Source organism: Delphinapterus leucas, chromosome 17 (assembly GCF_059928025.1).
Source record: "Delphinapterus leucas isolate spDelLeu-1000000601 "Yukka" chromosome 17, BTC_Dleu_Yukka2, whole genome shotgun sequence".
Lineage (NCBI taxonomy): Eukaryota > Metazoa > Chordata > Mammalia > Artiodactyla > Monodontidae > Delphinapterus > Delphinapterus leucas.
The window spans coordinates 81139243-81153739 of NC_143145.1; positions in this window are offsets into that span (position 1 = coordinate 81139243).

Genomic DNA, 14497 nt, shown 5'->3' on the forward strand with positions numbered 1-14497 from the left:
AATGTTTAACACTTTCAAGATTATTTTTAAGATATACTTTTAAAATACTCCCCAGTGATAAGCCTAAGCTAAAACGTAAATTTTGCCCATTCTGTTGGCGAGTTTCCATACACAACAGAACAAACTTTCTGTGCATCTCATCCACCAGTCACCAAGACTCACCAAAGCCCTCTGGTTCATGTACTTTCATTTCTTGAATATCAATTTATTTTAGTAAAAAAAATTTATTGATATTTACAAGCAGACTGTATGTTTGTCTGGCTTTTAAATAAACAAGAACATTAAATCCAGAAGAGTTAGGTGGGAAAATACAGTGGTCCATAAACTGTGTGCAAGTGGATATAACGCCACCATCACCTACGCAGACAAAGCCACGAGGTGTGGAAAACGATGCAGAACAGACTAAGTTCTCCAACTAAGTTGTCTGCAATGGCAGTCAAGCCCCACTCAAAAAAGAGATTTACATGTTATTTTTGCTCTGCCAAAAAATAATCATAACAGGTCTTCTGTGCTAGATGGAAATGAAAGTCACGGACCTTTGCCACGTGCAAGCGTAAATTACTTTGAAGCTGTACTCAGAGATGTTATCTGAAAGCTCATGTGCTGAGAAATGGAACCGGAAAATAACAACACCATCAAACATAGTTCCTCACAATTTATGATGTAATTGCACCTATATTGTCTCAGATTACTATGCTTTAAAATTTCTGTGTAAAAGGATGTTAAAGAACCTCCCTTGAAAAAATTATTTTCAAATCTCATTTTATTCGATGCTAAGTTTTACGAGGTTTCTCTAGGAAACCTCTGAAACAATTATCTGTATTATCTTCGGAATCTGTCCTAAGTCCAGTACAAAGGGTCAGAACTGTAGACATGAAAAATATATCCACAACAGTTCGTGTCTTTAACAATTCTGAAACAATGCTGCCTTATCTGGGAGCTTGGGCTTGGGATTTCTGCATGATTATTTCATACTCACTATCAAAATCATGATGCTGGGCTGCAGGTTAAAGATGGATAGAGCATCTTCTTTTTAAGTTAAATCCATCCAAATATTCTATTTCTATTGTTCTAAGCTATTTTCTTCGTTTGGGGCACATTAGAGGGAAGTGAATTTATTTAGAAAATCATTGCTTCAATTTTTTTCCGGAAGAAATACTCAAGTTACTGTGAAAATCTATTTCCATGTATAAATTCGGAATCCTATAATACAGACAAATGTCTGATTCCCAAATACTTTGAAAAAATAAGACGGTAAGAGACAATCCCCTTCTCTAATGTTTTTTTCCAGAACTAATTTCACTCAAAGGCACAGAGGAATAAGTGAACCTCAACTTTTTGGGCTTTTTAAAGAAAAAAAATTTCTTCCTCATCCATTTTTAAAGATATTCATCCTGAGTTATACAGAATAAACAAGTGGGGAGAAATAGAGCCATTGTCATATTTTAGAAGACAGCTGCAATTAATTATAACTGTGACAAACGATAAAACGGGAGTATTTCATAAAGGGAAAGAATGGAATTTAGCTCTCAATCAGAGTAAAGCTATCAGATAGCTGCAAACGTCTCCCAAGACACAAAATGAAATGTCTTCGTGAAAGGGCAAGGGTGAGGAAGGGTTTCTTTAAGAGCTGTTTTAATTTCCACTCAGGCAGAGTTCGCAGATCGTGTGGACATGAGGCGAGTAGACACACGTACCTGTTACCTACCCTGAGACACGGGACGTGTTTTTCATACAGCAAATCGGGTTCTAGTTCCGTCTGGCTCCACCTGGCTGAGTTTTCTGCAGCACATCTCTTATGCCCTGGGTAACTTCAGCTCAGCCTTCAAAGTGAGGGCGCGCGGAGCACACAGAATCCCACACGTGCCTAGCGCACCTCTAGGATATCGCCAGCCTTCTAGACTGGGCTTGAAATTTTAAAACGACAGAAGAGGGAAGGTGCATTTATTGAGTGTGTACCGAGCACGGAGCCGAGCACTGTACTGGTCATAGCTGGCTTAATCTTCTCAAAAATCCGATCTCAGGAATCATCCTCACTCTTCTACTTCTGAGGCATACACACCTCAGAAAGATCACGCAATTGCGGGTAACAAAATCAAAATCCAAAAGCCCGTTCTCTTTATCCGGAGTATGAAGTTAGAGAAAATGGCAAGCAGACGTGAAATGAATTTTATATGTCCCATCATTAAATAAGAAATAACAAAAATTTCTACAAAGGAGGGATCGTAGGAAGGAAATCCTAGGACGAGGGACCAATATTCCATTCACTTACTGATCACACAATTTCAAGCCTAGAAAAGCCCTTTGTCTCTCTCTCTCTCTCTCTCTCTCTCTCTCTCACACACACACACACACACACACACACAAACACGTGCGTACGCACGCACGCACGCGCACACACATACACACACACACACACACTTCTCCACTCTTGCATATGTTATGCACTGTTACCATGGTCCAGAGTAAGGGACTTTGATCTCAGTGGGGCTGCAGGCATTTTCCATTTCACTGGTGGGTGTAATGAAATGTCCCAGGTTCCATTTTTATACAATGACTGGGAAGCTTCCTCAGTCATACACCTCTGCTGACTTCGCTTTCTTTTCAATCGGTGTGCTTTAGAAGCTGAATTGGTTTAATCTTCAGGTGAGAGCTCATTTATCTGCCTGAGACCTACTGGGAGGGTTGGCTGTAAATTACATAAAAATCACTGAACAGATCTTCAAGCTGCTGTTTGTGCGGTGCACTTACCAGGCCGCTAACCACTCAAACCACTGGAACTGGCTTTCTGGTAAGGAAAAGTAAAATCAGATCCCAAGGCTTTCTTTAAAAATCATTCATTTCTTTTCACCTTCTTTCCAGATTAGTTTCAAGCTGGAGTGTTCATGACTTAAACAATATTCCATCAGCCTCTGTAAGTTTGCTCTGAAAAAGAGTCTTATGGGGTTTGCAAGTGAAAGGACGGGTCGCATCTCTCACTTTAAATCCAAAGCTAGAAATGGTTACACTTAGCGCAGAAGGCATGTCCAAGCCGAGATAGGCTGAAAGCTAGGACTCTTGTGCCAAACACTTAGCCAAGAGATGAGTGCAAAGGGAGAGCTCTTGAAGGAAATTAAAAGTGTTGCTCCAGTGAACACAGGAATGATAAGAGAGCAAAACAGCCTTATTGCAGATATGAAGAAAGTTTTAGGGGTCCGGGTAGAAAATCAAACCAGCCACAACATTCCCTTAAGCTAAAGCCTAATCCAGAGCAAGGGCCTAACTCTCTTCAATTCTATGAAGGCTGAGAGAGGAGAAGAAGCTGCAGGGAAAAAAAAGATTGAAGCCAGCAGAGACTGGTTTATGAGGTTTAAGGAAAGAAGCCGTCTCATAACATCAAAGTGCAAGGTGAAGCAGCAAATGCTACAGCAAGTTATCCAGAAGATCTAGCTAAGATCATGAAAGGAGTTACACTAAACAACAGATTTTCATTGTAGATGAAACAGCGTTAGATTGGAGGAAGGTGCCATTTAGGCCTTTCCTAGCTAGAGGGGAGAAGTCAATGCCTGGCTTCAAAGCTTCAAAGGACAGGCTGACTCTTTTGTTGGGGGTTAATGCAGCTGGTGACTTTAAGCTGAAGCCAAGGCTCATTTACCATTTTGAAAATCCTAGGGCCCTTAAGAGTTATGCTAAATCTACTCGGCCTGTGCTCTACAAATGGGAAAACAAAGCCTGGATGACAGCATATCTGTTTACAGTATGGCTTACTGAATATCTTCACTGTTAAGACCTACTACTTAGAAAAAAAAAGATTCTTTTCTATATATTACTGTTGATTGATAATGTACCTGGTCAACCAAGAGCCCTGATGAATACGTGCAATGAGATTGATATTCTTTTTACTTCTGCTAACACAAATGTCCGTTCTGCAGCCCATGGATCAAAGAGTAATTTCAACTTTCAAGTCTTATTATTTAGGAAATACATTTCGTAAGGTTATATAGCTGCCATAGACAGTGATTCCTCTGGTGGATCTGGGCAAAGTCATTTGAAAACATTCTGGAAGGGATTCACCATTCTAGACTGGATTATGACACTCATGATTTGCAGGAAAAGGTCAAAATATCAACATTAACAGAAGTTTGGAAGAAGTTGATTCCAACCCTCATGGATGACTTTGAGGGGTTCAAGACTTCAGTGGAGGAAGGACTGCAGAGGTGGTGGAAATAGGAAGAGAACTAGAATTAGAAGTGGAGCCTGAATTACTATAATCTCAGAATAAAAGTTCAACAAATGAGGAGTTCATTTAATGAATGATGAGCAACGAATGTGGTTTCTTGAAGTGGAATCTACTCCTGGTGAAGGTGCTGTGAAGATTGTTGAAATACAACCAGGGATTTAGAACATTACATACACTTAGTTGATAAAGCAGCGCAGGGTTTGAGGGGTTGACTCCAATTTTGAAAGAAGGTCTACTGTGGGTAAAATTCTATCAAATAGCATGGCAGGCTACAGAAAAATCTTTCATGAAAGGAAGAGTCAATCATTGCAGCAAACTTCACTGTTGTCTTATTTTAAGAAATTGTCATGGCCGCCCCAACTTCAGCACCCACCATCCTGATCCGTCAGCAGCCATCAACATCGAGGCAAGACCCTCCACCGGCAAAATATTATGACTCGCTAAAGGCTCAGATGATCGTTAGCATTTTTTAGCAATAAAGTGTTTTTTTAATATTTAGTTATTTAATTATTTATTTGGTTGCACCAGGTCTTAGTTGTGGTATGTGAACTCTTAGTTGCGGCATGCACGTGGGATCTAGTTCCCTGACCAGGGATTGAATCAGGCCCCCTGCGTCGGGAGCGTGGAGTCTTAACCACTGCACCACCAGGGAAGTCCCAAGTATTTTTTAATTAAGGTATGTACATTGTTTTTTTAGACATAATTCTATTGCACACTTGATAGGCTACAGTATAGTATAGACATAACTTTTATATGTTGTATGAAACCAAAACTTTGTGTGAGTTGGTGTGGCCTTGCTGGTTCTCACTATTTAATGTTTGACTCCTTCTACTTTATTTGAGTTTATTATTTTCTTTTCCTTTCTTTCTTTTTTTTTTTTTCCTTTCTTTTCGTCAAGCCTCTGGAGTTCCCTGGCGGTCCAGTGGTTAGCACTTGGCATTCTCACTGCCCAGGAGCCCATGTTCACTCCCTGGTCTGGGAACTAAGAACTGCAAGCCACGAGGCATGGCCAAAAACTAATAATCATAATAAAATGAAATTCAAGCCTATAAATTTCCCTTTAAATATAAATTTTCTGCATTTTGCACCTTTATGAAGTATTTCTTTTAAGGTTCAGTTTACGGTTTTGGACTTCAATTACAGTTTCTTCTTTCAATTACAATTATATTGATTTATGTTTTTTGAATTTCAAAATGTATGCAGTTTTCCACTTACCTTTTGGTTCTTGAGTAATAATTTAAATTTCTCTGTAGTAAAAGACCACAAAGTATGGCACTGATTTTTTTAAAAATCTGCTGTGATTTGCTTCACAGACTCATTATATTGTCATTTTTACTTAATGTTTGTGTGTTCTTGAGAAGGGTGTGTGTTCTCGTATTGTTAGGCTCATGGTCCTGTATGGGCAAGAAATTGTGTATTGTAGCATATCAACAGCCATGGCTGAGCATTCTGATCTGTTATTTCCTGGAATAGCTGTCTCAGAAATGAAACTCATTCCCCCATGCAGCAAAAAAAATGCAGTGAGGTTAGTAGAAAAAACCAGTAATCCCTAAATTTCAATTTGTTTCAGTTTCCATAGTGTTAAAAACACAAGATCTGGGGAAATGATGCCCATCACCATCATTATCATTAAATTATGTTTATAAATCCAAAGTCTAAGGTGGAGTGGAATAGAGCTGGAGTAGGGGAATGTGGAGACAAAGAAGGAGCTGGTTTCTTCACTTCAGGACCTTCAGGATGAGGGATGAAAAGAAAGGGTTCCCTGCTTCTTTGGGATAAAGAAATACTGATATGTGAACAGTAGCTGCTGGTATAGATATGAAACTATTAACTCGAGGTGTACAGTAACTTCTCCTCTAAAGAGGACTAAATTTCTTTTTCTTCTTCACTAGTAGGTAAGCAATAGCTTATACTGACATGTGAACGTCCCATATATGGACCTTATGCTGTTTAGCGTGAGGTAACTTTTATAGGCATGTCATTTCAAAACATCTGTCCTAGAATCTTTGTTTATCATTAAGTAAAACTTTGAGTAAAGGTAAACCTCAGAATTCACAGGCTACTTGGCCAGCTTTGTGTTACATGATTTCTCCTCTTTGGGGCGTTTGTATGTATTACCTCTTTTATCCTCCTGGGTTCTCTGGGAAGGAGATATATAGACAATTAGTATTTATTAACTCTGCTTATTAAATGTGCAAATCAGGGCATAAGAACATTAAACTCTAGGCAAGTAAAATGGTGAATCTTTGCCTAGAAACCCTGCTCTCTAACTCTGACCCAGGGTCCCTTCTATTAACCTCCAGAGCAATTTTATGTAAATAATCCATTTAGGCTTCAATGACTCCATAGACCATCTTTGAATGACTCAATGGTTTTCTTTGGTATCTTGAGGATGACTAGAAGTTTCATCCCCAAATATTTCTAATTCTAAGCCAACCGGAGTGAGCTATTTCAGAATGTCTATAAATGTTTGTAATTTTCCAAACCCAAAATATTACTTGGAATCTTAGCATCTAACCGTAACTCAGATATGGATTAAACTTCAAGTTATGCATTTCAAGAAAGACAGATTATTATAATTGTCTTCTAACACTTAAAATATTTTCCTTATTTGCTGTTTGTTTTTAAATAGATTAGTTGCGGGAGAAGTGTACCTGGGAATTAAATTATTGGACTGGCGAACCTGGTCATTGTAATTAAAATGCCTAAAGGATAAAGTGGGTGCCTTACAAAGAAAGTAGAAGAGAAATGGGAGCCTGTAAGGTGAGTTCCTGTTTTTGCCCTTATTACTCAGCCACAAGTTTCCTGAGATGCCTACAATTCATTGCTAATGCAGGTATGGAATGACATGTACAGAGCAGGGAGGTAAGTAGGAATGTGGCGTTAATTAGAAATTTGGATCCAATAATAAGCAAGTGAACTCCAGCTAAAAAAAAAAAAGGAGTGTTCTGTTAATATGGCAATCCAATGCATGTGTCTAAACTGATCAAGTTTACCACGTGACTGCCTAATATATTCATGTTGTATTGGACGCACATAGAAAGAATAAATTAACAGTTTGAGTTTAGGGGGAAAAAAAAAGAGTGCTCATGAAACAGGACTTACCGGTGTGGAGACTGACGCCTTGTCTTCTGTTTCTCTTCATCAGTTTTTTGTTGACCATCTGTATAGAAGCAAAAATCCCATTTAGGTTCTCCAAACTACAAAATGATAAGCTTGTAAAATTTGTAAAATTGTAAAATTTTGTGAAAATGTGCTTATGTTTCTTTCATTATGGTATCTTATAGGGAAAATTTTGTGTTTTCCCGTTTTTTCCCTCTCCTGGGCATAAAATTTCACATTCTCTTTTAAAAGCCAAACCATCTCCACTCTCCATCCGTGTAATCCTGTTGAAACTGACAGCACCACACCCCAGGTCCACACACAGTTGAGGATCTAAGCTTGGCCAATAGTGATTGAATCAGATAATATATGTAGTAATTGGGTCTCCAGTAATTGAATCAGGGGTAGTTATGTGGCCTGAGCTGGGCTTATCAGGATTGCCAGAATCTTGACTAGAGTCATCAGGAAAGAGACGCACACATTTATCTGGGGTTTAACAGGCGGCAAATACTAATACCACAGCTCTTGATGGCCCTCTCTGCCACTACACAGAAAGCTGGCCTCATAGTATACCCAACACTGTGGATGTAGGAATAAAAGATAGAAAAACTGTCATCTTGACAAGATGTCATGAGCTCCAGTTCAAACCATGCCTGAAGCCATCAGATGCCCCTTTTTCTTTTCAGTTACCTGAGTCAAGAAATTCCCTTTTTCTTAAAGAAATTTCATTGGATGGCATTTCTGTTACTTGCTACTGAATGTCTTCAGAAATTCCAGAGTAATAGGGTTAGGGGATCTCAAGAGACAGACTCAAATACATGGAATTGGCTGAGTCAAAACAGGATGTGGGTTAGTGATGGTCCCCTAAACCTCAAATGGAAAGAGCACAGCCTTGGAGCATTTCTTAACATCTTTCGATCGTTTTGGAAAAGTAGGTCTTCATTTCGATTAATTTCATAGGCGTGACTTTCTGGTATATTTTTGACTGTAAGGAACTATTCTGCTTCTTATTCCCTTCTTCTCTTTGAATTACTCTGGATTGGATCTCACCTTGATACTCACTTGTTGATGATTTTTATGTTAAACTAGTTTTCCTGGACTTTTAGAATGTGCCATCGTGTACACCCGTGTATCTTTGAGTGGAAACAGAGCCTTCTGTTAGTTGACAAGATCTGAAGCCGCTAGATTATTTGACATTAACATTTTTGCTTTCTTCTATCACACAAAACGCCCACTTCTTGAAAAACTGGCAAATCTATCCATTTACCTTTTTAGACAGAGGTTTTGCCGGATTAGGAATGCTCCAATAGCCACAGAATACCCACTGATTCTCATATTACAAACGAGGAGTGGTTTGTTTCACTCTACAGCGTAGCCTCCTGCTTCAGAGGACTCTCCTCTGCAGGCTCTGCGTTCTTCCTGCTTTAACTTCCAGTCACTGATTCTCCATAACCTGGGTTCACTTTCATGGATAAGAGGGATAGAGCTACCTTTATTCTTCCATCTCCAGTAGGATGGCTGCCTGTGTCCTTGAGAAGAAAAGATTTCTGAAGTTATCTTTAAACTTGGCTTGATAATGATGCATAATTTAACACTTACTAAGTTCATAATAGAGTCGCTTCTAATTATTATTTAGAAATTCACATCAGGAAAATAATCTTTTCCTTCTAAGATTAATGAATATAATTTGATAAACACAGTGTTCCACAATCTTATTTAGAAAACATTTACGGTAATATTTCAAATTGAGGTTTCCTGAAGCACTTTATACACACCTAACTGATGGTTTATTAAATTAATTTAATAATACCCTGGAACAATTTATACAAAGTTTATCTAGAAGTGGTAATTAAATGTTTAAAATTCACTACACGTAGACATATAGTTTACACAGATTGTTTTAAACCCTAAACTTTCCTTTCAAAATCAGTCACTGCTTAACCTCCATTTAATAATTGCACAATATCAAGTGTTTTATTTTCAAATTATAGTAATTTATTTTGACTTAAATAAGATGCAATATTTATGCACACGTTTTATTTTAAAATCCTCAGGAAACTAAGTATGAAAACTAATTTAACATACTTAGATTACTGAGAATTTTTCATAAATAAACAAGTATACTAAACATATATAGCATTATATATTATTATAGCTGTAATAGCTACACCTGTTCAAAGAATGAATGAACAAAGTATCCGTCTATGATCTTTAGTTTACCTTGGACTTTCAGATCATCAGGAACTAATGTCCTGTACTTGATGCAACAACAAAATCTCAATTAGCTAGTAGGCTCACGTCTCTCTAATTAAGTGAATATTTTGTTTTAATCCAATTTAACATGAAAATATTTGTGTTTCAAATGTGGTCTAAAAATATTTTAACAATGTACATATTGATCTTTATTTTTGCATTAATTAATAGCATATGGAGTAACAGTATGGTGAGATATAGATGCAAATATGTATGTAGATGTAGATAGAGATGGAGATGGAGGAGGAGGAGGTGGAGATATCTCCTGAGTCGTAGCCTGATGGCTGGCACATCGTCTTTGTCCTCCACCCCCGGCTCCTGTCCATCTTTGCCGTCTGTTTAATCTGACTTACAAGCAAGAAAGGGACCCAGCCATACAAAGAATCTAGGAAGGGATTCTAGGCAATGGAAGCAACAAATGCAACGGATCAAGGGTGAAAAAGGCCTTTTGTTTGAGAAGCTGATTGGAGGCTGGTGTAAGCAAAGGTGAAGGATGTGAGAGAGCACGGACAGGTAAGTAAAAGCCAAATCGTACAGGGCGTTGTAGTCCACGAAAATGTTTGGATTTTTCCGAGGAGTAATGGAAATCTACCAAAAGGTTTTAGAAGCAGGAGAAACATGATCTGATTCACTCTTCTTTTTAAAGTGGTGCTGCGTGACGATGGCTTTGGGGAAGTGAGAGGGAAGCAGGAAGGGTCAGGAGTAGCGTCCAGGTGAACAGCCACCAACCTGGGTGAGGAGGTGTCTGTGCCACCAAGGGAAGCAGACAGTGTGAGATATTTGCTGCTGCTTGGCTGTGATGGAGGAACAGCAAGGAGGCAGAAAGAGGAATCAAAGACAACTTGGAGATTTCGGGCTGGAAAAACCTGATAGATGGTGTTGTTTCCTGATATGATGGCAGCCAACCTGAGGGGAGCAAATAGGGTGATGGAGAACTTAAAAGTTACATTTAGTCTAATCCGTCTGTAAGGCATTGAACATCAGATAGTCAATTGGCTATGAGTATCTAAAACAGGTATATTGGAAAGGACATTAATGCAATTTAGAAAAACTGTTTTAGCCCTATAATAGAATATATATATAATATATATACTTTAATTACTTATATTGTAGGTAAGTGATATGTTCGCTTTCTTTTAAAGACATTTGAGTCCCCTGATAAATTGTCATGTGTAATTTACATAAAGAATAAAAAGTACAACATCACAAAGTCTAATCTAAGATTTCAAAATAATTTTGTGAAGCAAAATCCTTCATTTAATCTTAATCACATGAAGGAATCACTAACATAATTTGAGGTAACAGGAGTTTTTAGGTGGAGATCAAAAAGAACATAGTGCATTTCATTGGATCTAACCAGCTAGAACAGGTTAGGATTTTAATTGTATTCTTTGTCATTTTGTCTGTTATCTACCATTCCTGATATCTTGAAATAACTCAGGGAAGAAATGAGACAACTTTCTTTGGTACTGTTATAAATTATAGCTGTTTTGCAAGAAACATTCATTTTTGACAGCTGTTCATTTTTCTGGAAGATCATTTGGCTTGAAAAAAAAATCTACACAGTATTTACTTTTGTTTTAGGGAGAATTAAATACAATAAACATTAAAAGTTTTCATGACTGGACCTTGTTTGAATAATTAAATGAAAATTTCATTCTGAAATATTAATTGGTAAGTCAGGAACCAAAGACAGATGAATTAGATGCAATCGGTTTTGTTCAGTGACGACTTTAAGATTGTCAGTGTCCTTTGATTTCTTGACAGTTTAATTTTATGCTAACATCAAATTATCAGAAAGTACAATGATGAAAAGGTGTCTGCTATACTTGAAGGAGGTGGTGACAATCCTTAAAAAATTTCAAGCTCATTCAAATAAGCATGAAGCTAAACATTACAGAAGGAGGGAAGTCAATTAATTTTCTCTGGAAAAATAATGCTGCAAGAGTAATTACCTTCGCTAATAAGAAGTAAAATTCACATCTTTAGTAAAAGAGAAACTTGTATAAACATAAAGCAGTTGCATCAAACAGTTACACAAAACAGACTGATAGAATATATATTAGATATAATATGTATATATGCATACATACATCCATATATGAATATATATACATATATGCATATGATTAGTTATATACATGTATTCATTCAAGAAACTTATTCAGGAAAGGTACTGAGGGTTTCCCTGGTGGCGCAGTGGTTGAGAGTCCGCCTGCCGATGCAGGGGACACGGGTTCGTGCCCCGGTCCGGGAGGATCCCGCATGCCGCGGAGCGGCTGGGCCCGTGAGCCATGGCCGCTGAGCCTGCGCGTCCGGAGCCTGTGCTCCGTAACGGGAGAGGCCACGACAGCGAGAGGCCCGCGTACCGCAAAAAAAAATAAAAGGTATTGAGGGTTCCTACGTGCCAGGCACATAGGTAGACCATGAATACAGTGATTTTTTTTAAAAAGAAAGAAAAACCCAATCCCTGCCCTCAGGGAGATGAAACTCTAGTGGATGAAGGTAGACACAATAAATAATCATCATACAATATGACAGGGGAGTGAGAAATAAAAAAGTTGGAGGGGACCAGAGAATGACAAAGGTTACCTGCTTCAGTCTGAAGTAGTCCCGAATCAGAGAAAGGGCTGATTTTCACAGACTAAGCTCACCAACTTGTCAGACCTTCTCTGCTACATAAAAACTATTGTCCCACGTGCACGCTGAAAGAAACTAAACGGAATACTACACACACACACACACCACATTCTGATCTTACCAGATGTATACATAAGAAATATGGAAGAAAAACAAATTCCACATAATGAAAAGCTTCAACTAAATGTGACAGTTTAAAGCCCACTTCAGAGTGAGATGCACAGAGAGATAATACAGTATGCTCGTTACATTGATACTTTTCCCTCTGGGGCACAGGACAGCTGAGGTTTATGAGGTACCAAATTTCAGGTACACAGTGAATTCTAAGGTGGTGACAATGAGCGTGGCATCTTTAGGAATTCACAGGACTTTGGTAAACATGTGGGAATGGATTCCTTTTTATTAATCCCTTTTTTATATCAACTTTATTGAGGTATAATTTATATACAATAAACACATGAGTTTTGAGAAATGCGTACATCGCGAAACCACTGCCCAAATCAGACACAGAACATTTCCGTCACCCCAAACCTTATCTCCTGCCCCTTTGCAGTCTGGCCCTCCCTTAGTCCCCGGCACTAGGCCACCACTTTTCTGCTTTTTGTCACTGTAAATTAATTTTCATTTTCTGGAATTTTATGTAAGTGGAATCATATAGTATGTTCTATTTTGTATCTGCTTTCACTCAGCATAAAGATTTCAAGATTTCTCCGTGTAATTTATTTCTCTTTATTGCTGATTCATATTCCATTGTATGGAGATACCACCTTCGTTTATCCAGGCACCTGCTGATGGACTTTCGGATTGTTTGCAGTTTGGGGACATTAGATTAAGAAAGCTGCGAGAAACATTTGTATGCAAGTCTTTGTGTGGACCTATATTCTTATTTCTCTTGAGAAAATACATAGTGAATACAAGAAAAGGCTGGGTCACTTCATAGGCATATGTTTTGTTGGGTTTTTTTTTTTTGCGGTACGCAGGCCTCTCACCGTTGTGGCCTCTCCCGTTGAGGAGCACAGGCTCCGGACGCGCAGGCTCAGCGGCCATGGCTCACGGGCCCAGCCGCTCCGCGGCATGTGGGATCCTCCCGGACCAGGGCACGAACCCGTGTCCCCTGCATCGGCAGGCGGACTCTCAACCACTGCGCCACCAGGGAAGCCCGCATATGTTTAACTTTCTATGAAAGTGCCAAATTATTTTCCAAGTGCAGCCTTTTTCATTCCCACCATTGTCCAAGAGTCGCAGTTGTACCGCATCGTCACTAACGTCTGGTGCTGTCACTTTTTTAGTTTTTATCAATTCTAATGTGTATGTAGTGGTATCTCATTTATATTTCCCTGATAAGCAATATGTTCAAATTTTTTCATGAGCTCTCACCTTCTGTAAAAGGTATGTTCAAATAGTTTTACACTTCTTAGTAGGTTGTTGAACTTCTTGAGTTTTACCGGTTTTGTATATATTTTAGAGGCAAGTTCTTTGTTAGATACATGTATGTGAGTATTTTCTCTCATCCTGTGTCTTGCTTTTTCCTTTTCTTAAAAGTGTTTTTGATTTTGATAAGATCAAGTTTGTCAATTTTTCTTTAGGGGCTCATGCTTTGCGTATCCTAAGAAATACTCACCTGTCAGGTTTCAAATATTATTATGATTTCTTCGAGTTTTATAGTTTTAGCTTCTACACGTAGGTCTACAAGGCATTTTGAGTTGATTTTGGAGTGTGGGATAAGGTAAGGATAGATATTCATTTTTCTTTCATATGGATATACAGCTGTTCCAGTACTATTTATTTTTCCCATTGAACTGAATTGGCAAATTTGTCAAAAATCATTCCACCATATACGTGTAGGTCCATTTCTGAACTCCATTTAATTAATCTGTGTTGATCCTTTCACTGTTATCGTACTATTCTGATGACAGTAGATCCCTCAACTCCAGTCAAGCCTTCATATGGCTGAAGCCCTGGCCAGCATCTTTATTACCTCATGAGAGATTCTGGGCAACAACTGCCTAGCTAAACCCCTCCCAAATTCCTTACCTGTGGATGTGGGTGATTATGGTAGAAAGGACTACTTAGGAGCCCCTGGAACTGACTCTACCTACCTAAATAAACCAAAAGTGATTCCAGAAAGGACTGAAGAGATTAGTGCCACCATCAAGGACTTCAAGATACAAGAGTAATGATTCTTACCATTCAGCTCACCTATTGGGCCTGGGAAGATGAAACTGAACAAATGATCGTGATTACCCTAAACTTAATCAGCTAATGACTCTAATTTCAGATGCT